Consider the following 8,622-nt stretch of genomic DNA (forward strand, 5'->3'; position numbering starts at 1 on the left):
GAGTTTTGACTTTCTTTCAGCTTAAAACAAACAACGAAATTCCTTTTGTGTCGAAACACAAAACAGGAAATTTTTACTGAAAAATTAAAGAAAATGTTTTGAAATTTCGATTTATACTTTGTTTCAAATACTTCTATTTTGTATAGGCTACATGTTTTTTTGAGCTAAAATAAAAAACTGAGTTTAACAACCTACCAACACTAATGTGATAAATAACTTACTGATACTCGAAACACAGAATAGAAGAGCCACAAAAAGGACCACTGCCGTTGTTCCTTTCATCTAGAAATATGTAAAAACTGTTTTTGGAAAAGTCTTGATAGCTAATATGGAGGCTACACCAGTAGCCTACGGCTAGCGAAACACAATGCTCGCTGTTCTATAGTGAGTATTTTATAATAGTAGAGTTTCTTTTAGTTATCGGTCTCGCTTAGTATGGAGGACCAGGCTTTGTCTGTGCAATTTTTATTAATCTTTGTTCGGTCTGTTTCTCTGTTAGTAAATTTAAAGGACCTAAAAGCATGATATGCAGTAGGCTACGCACAGCTCATGGTCGAGAACAATGGCGCATTGTATCCAACCTTCAATACGAGGAAGGAACAAAACGATGATGAGAAGCATGATCACATGAGTGATCTCACATTTTTGAGTATTAACTCATCTTTACTTATTTCTACAGACTTTGAAGAAATTATTGATTTGCTTGCAAGAGAAAAAGCCCGCCGGAAGCGATTTTAAACAATTAGTTCATTATACAATGACATTCATTATCCATTGATGTACTCAAATAAACAGTGCAAATAAATTTTTTGTAAGGAATTGAAAACATAAATCGTAGCGCACCATAGAATTTTTTTTTGAGGGCCAGCACTTTTCTTATCTGCCTAGGGCAGCACTTAGGCTAAACCCGGCTCTGGTAATAAGACGACGCTAAAATGACTTTAAACCACTTATTTTTCAAAAGATGCAGAAAGAAACAAAGGAAACTTATGGTTTAAAATGTTTGCGCATAGAAAGTTCGTGCAGGCAAATGGAAATGGTAAAAATCCCCTTTACGCCATCTGTCTGAAGCAGTATTTGAAATTGTTCAAATTGTTTTGATAATGCTCTCAAATAAAGTAAGTTATTTAAGCTGCAGCAAAGGGTGATTTTTTGCTGAAGGGTGATTCATAGAAGCAAAAAAGTAGCCTGTAAGCCAAAGGTCTCGAGCTCTAATCGCTCAGAAGGCCAAATAAATATTTGTAAATTAACTTGAGGGCTGCAATACATTTTACATTGCTGAAAACTAAACCTGTCTCTCTGGCCCGTTCCGCCATTCTAAAGTTTGGTTGGTTGGTTGGTTTGGTTTGGTTTTGAATCTTTATCCTCGGACTGAAAAAGCCTTGATTGGTTATTCCTGGTAGTTTCGCATACTTGTAGAGGCTCGAGTGAAGTTTTCCGATTGTTGAAGTCTTATTACTGGAAAATTATTCCATTCACTAGGTGCCGCTGAAAGGAGAGCAGTTCTGAAATGCGTTGCTCAATAGGGTGGCTCGTTTTTGAACTTTTTTTTTAAATTCTCTCGGGGTAGTGGGGAAATGGTGCCAATGAGTGAGAAAACAATCATGACAAAATTTGAGATTTGTAAAAAATTGTCTTCAGCCTCCTCATGGGGCCCAAAAATCGAAAAATGGGGTCAAAAACGCAATTTTTTTTTTAAATATTTTTAGTTTGGGTAGATACAATATTGTTTAGATATGTCTAATTAGCCTAAGAAAAAAAATTGGAGTCATTTGAACTATTCCTTCAGCTTCCTCACAGCTTCTGAAAATTTCCCTTTTGCTGAAAATTTCGCATTTTTGTGGGTGGGTACATGATACATAATTGCGTTAGACATTTTGCCAGCTATAAAACGTCATTGCATTTCTCTTTATAGGCCTGCCCTGAGCTGTTGCGTCATTTTTTAATGAAATTGGGTTAATTTGGTAGGAAAAAGTGACGTCTTTTATTTGAATTTACGTCACTGACAAAGTTTGTAGTTATGTAACCACAAACAAAAATGCAAAATTTTCAGCAAAATAAAAATTTTTAGAAGCTGTGAGGAAGCTGAAGGAATCATTCAAATGACTCCAATTTTTTTTTATAGGTTATTTAGATATATCTAAACAATATTGTATCTACCCAAAATAAAAATATTTAAAAAAAAAATTGCGTTTTTGACCCCATTTTTCGATTTTTGGGCCCCATGAGGAGGCTGAAGACAATTTGTTACGAATCTCAAATTTTGTCATGATTGTTTTCTCACTCATTGGCACCATTTCCCCACTACCTCGAGAGAATTTAAAAAAAAAGTTCAAAAACGAGCCACCCTATTGCTCAAGCGCACAACCCGAGAGTCGAACCAGCGCCGCGTGATCTTGAGCCGGGCGCGTAACCACTGAGCTATCGGAGCGGACTTTTCGGGCCGGACAAAGTTTGCGAAAGGGTCCAAAACATAATTTTTGATCCACACACTTTTTCTACAGGCATCTCGACTCTCAGCCTGGCCCCCGTGACCTAAGCTGGTGAAACTCTTCCTGGGTGCATCGCCACCTCAAAATCACTCTACTCCCGGTCTCCGTGAGTGTGGTAGGCCTGTAAATGTGAGTTCCATACTTGAATTCAAGCATCGGGGGATGAGAAGATAAGGTTCTCATTATACTAAGCCATCGTCACTAACGAGAGTAGTGTGGCCAAGTCCTTTCTCTCGGCAGACTTTACTTCATCAATTACGCCCAGGGCCGGATTAAGGTTACTGTAGGCCTAAGGCTGTTTACTAGAGAAGGGCCTAATTTTGCAAACCAAGCAACAAAAAGTAATAAAATACATAGGCTTACATGAAAATTTGAAATTATTTACTGCAAAATAATATAAACAGCAGAAAAATGGCTAATGATGGCGCGTAATTGGTTTGGGAAACAAACACAAATTTTATTGTCAAATTTGAAGCAGATGGAAAAGATTTTGAAAAGAAAGAAATGGATAGTAGGTACCTATGATGATAATACTTTGCCTAATGACACTCTAAGCCAGGAATTTTCAACCTTTTTTCTACCGCGACCCTCTCAGAGCAATCAATGTATTCTCGCGACCCCCTTCAAAAGTATTCAACAAAAGCATATTTAATGCAAAATTTAACCAAATTTGATTCATGCCGACATCCAGTTGTGTTTAGTTTTGCTGTTCCAACGTAAACTTCCGAAACAAAAAACTTTTTTTTTTTGCGATGTTATTACGGCTTTAATTACATTTCCTCCGATTGTTATTTGCATTTTCTATCAAGCTTAGCTAATAAGAATAATCTACGTTTTCGCACTTTCACCGGTTGAATTAATTGCAATCTTTTATGGATTTATATAAATCAACTTCAGTGAGATGGTTGGTGATGCATATTTTTAACTATCAAATTTGTCAATGCGTGCACCTGTTGCTGAAAGAACTTTCAAACAAAATAGCCGACGCTAAGTTTTTTCAGTGCCCTTGAAAATGATCCTGAGAAATCTATATTTTAGGATTTCTAGGATTATTAGGGTTCTACATAATTTTGCTTTTTTACCGTAGCGTTGTTTCTGGTTAACTTCAGTCTGCACAAAGCAACGTACAAGAACTTGGTGAAAAATATCGGATGCTTTCCTATAGTTAAAGCCTTGCAACGTCTGAAAGCTTAAACGATATAGGCTAATAACCTCAAGTAGAGGTCAAGCGCCTCGCGACCTTCCGAAAAACGGCTCTCGACCCCCAGTTTGAAAAGCCCTGCTCTAAACTCAATTAAGATAAAACTCCCGCCTATAGCCTACGTGGTTTTGGAAATGGGCTCTTCATATGTATTGACTCAATTCAGTCATTCGTTTTTAAGCAAAAACTGTAGATCTACTGTAGCCTACTGGATCTGTATCACTATCAGCCTTACAAAAATTTAACCTTCAAAAAAATTGAGGAGCGAATTTTTCCAGGGCCTAAGGCTATAACCTTATTAGCCTAATGGTTAATCCGGCCCTGATTACGCCCCCCCCCAATTTATTACACCTTAGGTAGAGGTGAGCGGTGTTTGTCAACAACCAGCATAAGCCAGGAGTCGAACCAGGATTGCGTGATTGAAAAGCGAGCGCCTTACCCGCTGCGCCATCCCACAGCATCAACCTGTGAAAATGTTCTCTTGGTAAAAGCAGTGAAAACGTTTTTGAGATAAACTCGTTATTTATGTGGCCTACCACATGTTACTAACCTTCCCATTTTAGGAACACCGTATAAATGTAATTATGTGAAGAAAAATGTTAAATAACAAAACAAATGGTAGCAGAAACAAGTTATCAGTAATAATCTCAATAAAAAAACGCAAATATTTCGAAAAAACGCTTGATTTGTGATTTCGAGAAACACTTTTTTTCGAACGATAAATAATATGATTTTTGACTAAATCCATCGTTTTCATAACGGAACAATTTTGCAAATACTATTTTTTCAACAAATGCATCTGAAACAATAATCATTCAACAACAATATCCAAAACAGAAAATGTTTAAATGAGATCTGTGTGAAGCTGTGCGCGACTTCAACCCCATGTTCCCATTTTGGGAACGTTGGCGTGAAAAGGGCTAAGCGAATTTCTCAAGCTCTCAAAACACATTTTGTTGTAAAAAATTCGACCATAAAAAGTGACAAACATAACGAATTTGACTATTTAGAGTTTTTACAATTATAAAAAAAAGAATTTAAAACTATAAAATCTTGAAAAAAAACTGCACGGGCCTATAGTTGTTGAAAAACAAATTAAATTTTTTTTTTTTAAAGGAAAACATTTCTCCGAAAAGAGGACTTGAAACTTGCAACACTGCAACCGCAAATCATCATAGGGCTGGGCGTTCACCTCAAACATAAAAAAGATTGATCAACCTCTAACAATGGTAGCCTATGGTAGCTTTAGAGGAAGTAAAAGACTTCTACAAAACTTCGACTAAAATTTTAATTAGTTTTTTTTTTTCTGGTATTTTTATTTAAAAATTTCGAAAAACATTTTCTTGATTTCAATATAAAGATGCAAATTAAAAAACATAGGCTACTTTTGATTATTTTCAGTGTCTTCAAATGACGTTCTCTGGAAAGGTGATTTCAACACATTTTCCTTTGACATGGGAATGAACCTTTAAAAAAAACGTTTACAGTCGTCCTGCTGTTATTAGTCATTTCAATTATTATCTCATATGCCAGTTAGATTCTGATTAATTCAGAATACACTTGTTTCAAAACTCCAGCTGCTTAGGCCTAAATGTGTCAAAAAAATTCTTTGCGTTAGGCTTTGCGGTAGGCTGGCTATCAAGTTGTGTGCTTCTTAGGAATTTGGGACGCTATAACTAATAATTTGAGCGCATTCTTGCAATCGGCAGTTTGATAGGCTACATATAGGCTACACGTAGTTTTACGTCTTTTTAGCGTTGTGCATCTGCTGCATTCCAGCCACACAGGGTTTTCTCTTAAACCAACGCGTGTAGCTTTGAATTTCATTATTACAATTTTTTCAGTCATTGAGTCGTGGCATCTTTCAGTCAGTTCACCACGCTTTGTTTGCATTTTTGGTGCCAGTTCAGTTGTGGTGTCAGTTGAATTTATGTTAGCCTACTTAGAAATCATGATTTGATTCAGTTTACCACATTCTGTTAGTTAGGCATTTTTCGGTTGCAACCTTTTGAGTTAATGCGTCCTGATGGTTTGAAGATTTGTTTTCTGCAATAAACTCATACATGTAGACATCCAGACATCATTCTTGGATCATTGCCACCACCGATGTGCTCGGGTTGTTGCAATGATTTACATGACGTCAGCTACAAAAGGCTTGAGCAGTGAAAAAAAGGAGTGGGGTACAAAACAAAAAATATCCCTACTTTAAATGTCATTCCTTTCTCTTATGTTATTCTCTCTTTTTAGTACAGTACCATTTTTTTCTACACTGTTCATGCTTTTCTTTGTTAAATGTATGCGCACGTTCAAGCTTTCACCATTTCAACAATTTATGGCTCTGTGTTGCCAACCTCGTGGCTTTCCTGCAGGTTTGGGCTTGCATTTTTTGAGTTCTTTTTTTTTATTTACGGATTGCTTGTTTATAGGCTTGGTTTGTCAGAACTTTTTTTGGACCAAAAAATTGCAATGAAAAAGTTACATTTGAGAAAACTTGGCTTGATGGCGAAGTTCTGTAGGCTTAAGCTATTTCCAGAGATGTAGCCTATGTATACGCCATAGACTTACGGCGTAGATTTTTTGTTTACGTTAACGCTTACGGCCACATTTTCTTGGATAGTTATCGCTTGAGGCTACGCCGTAAAGTTTTTGCGTTTTTTTTAGCGTATAGCGTCAACGCATACTTTTTAATGTCTTAGCTGTTGTAAAAAATACTTTTCTTTGCTACAACACGCCAATACCTTCCAGCGCTGCAGCTAAAAGAATGTTTTCAATGGGCAAAAACATATTCTAACTAAAACGAAGCAAAATGTCAGATGGACACTTTCAGATGCTTGTGTTCCTTCATGGAAATTCAAAATAAAACTTGTTTGTTTCGAGTGATTTATAGGCTACCGTGTGAATGTTTGGCACCTAGCAAACAAAATGAGTTTACGCTATAGTGTAGGCCTATGCGCTGACGCCGTCAACTTTTTTTACAAGTTACGTAGACGCATACGGCTTATGGTTCTTTAAACGTTTGCGTTTACGCTGACGGCGTTAATAATTTTTGTATGCGCGTACATCACTGGCTATTTCTTTTATTTGTGCAGATTGCCTTTCAGCAGTTCCAATTACAAAAATCACCCTGGTGAAAAGTGGAAACTTTTCTGACTTGTGATTTAGCAGAAAGCCATTAATTTTTTGTTGTCTTGCCTAATTTACTACTAATGCCAGATATCTACTACATAAACTTAGGGATGGTAGAAGTAGGGGGTTGCTCACTCAAAATGAGGGTGGACAACTGGTGAAGAATGAGGAAGAAAACATTTCAAGAATGAAGAAGCTTCAAGATCAAGCAGCGCTGGTTCGACTCTCGGGGTGTGCGCTTGAGCAACGCACGTTAAGGGCTGCTCTCCATTCAGCGGCATGTAATGGATGGAATAATTTCCGGCAACAAAACTTCAACAATCGGAAACTTCACTCTGTCAATCTCGGTGACCGGGCCTGCGTCAGTGATTTAAAGCCTCTACAAGTATGCGAAACTGCCAGGATTAAGCTCTGCAAGAAGCTTTCCCAGTCCGAGGATAAAGATTTAACCAATCAAAACCAATTAACCAATCATAGTGTTATGACAAAATTTGGTGTAACTAGGCCTACAGCTTAAGGTCTACCACCATATGCAGCATACCCAGGTGCAGAGTTTGTGACCTGTCCACAAGTGTAGCCTATAAAGTGTTTATTGCCAAAATAAATGTATGGAAATACGTGATATCATGTTTATTCTGTACTATTCAATTCATGATAAGTCAACGGTAGACTTCACGCTACAGTGGTAAAGGTAGGGGAAGATCGGGACCTGCGAGCCACTTTTTTCTTTTAGATGCATATCTTCTACGTTTCTCAATATTTTTCTCTAAAAATTGGTTTTGCAATGCCTTGTATTGCTACCTACTCTACAGCAAAAGCACAAGTTATTATTTCAGCGAATGTTTAATTTACGCTCAAAAACATAAACAGGCGCCAAGCGGCTTATCGCTCCCCACATGTGGGGAGCGATAAGCCACAATTGCGATAAGCCAAAAATGTAGTATTTTAGCAAAGAAATCACTTTGCCAAAAAATACAATTCTAAAACATAGTTGTATTATTTATGTTGTGAAATCAATCTTCAAGCCAGCAAATCAATCAAATCAAGCAAATCAATCTTTCAATTTTGAAATAAGCGATGGAGAATTTTCAAATGAATCCTTGGGATGAGTTGTCAGAATTTTCATGTGAAATAGCATAAATAGTTGCAAACGAAACAAAAGTCAGAATTGTGATATATCCTAATGGAAAGGTGTGAAAGCAAAAAAATGATGTCATATGACACTTTAACATCTACTATCACAGGCACTTGTCATGGCTTGTAGGTCCCAACACATGGTGACTCAAGGCTCCCTACCTGATCGTTCAGAAATGAAACAACAGCTGAAAAAAAACTAACATTGCTATGTAAAAAACTTTCAGCTGAATCTCATCATAAATACATCACCTATCACTACAAACTTCAGCCACCTTCAGCTTCAAACACATTCAGCCAAAAAAATTTACTTTTTTAACCCAAAACCTATAAATCCTCTTTGCACCTTCATTTTTAGTAGAATTTTGACCAAAGGATTGTAGGAAAGTTATCCAAACATAAAAAATATAATGACGTCAAAAAATGCAAAAAGAGTATTTTATATTAAAAAAAAACGGGGGTGGATTATGGCTCTCACCATGATCATGGGTCCCGACCTTCCCCTACGTAGCTTTACACTGCTGCAGTAAGGTTCTGCCGATGTTTTAGCACCCAAAATTTCAAGCAAAATATAGCATTTCATTTGATGAGAACAAATTTATGTAAAAGCAAAGAAAACGTTGTGCAGTTTTGCCAAATTTTGAATTTCGCAGCAACCCTCCGGCTGTC

The sequence above is a fragment of the Aplidium turbinatum genome, chromosome 1, assembly GCF_918807975.1.
Source record: "Aplidium turbinatum chromosome 1, kaAplTurb1.1, whole genome shotgun sequence".
Classification (NCBI taxonomy): domain Eukaryota; kingdom Metazoa; phylum Chordata; class Ascidiacea; order Aplousobranchia; family Polyclinidae; genus Aplidium; species Aplidium turbinatum.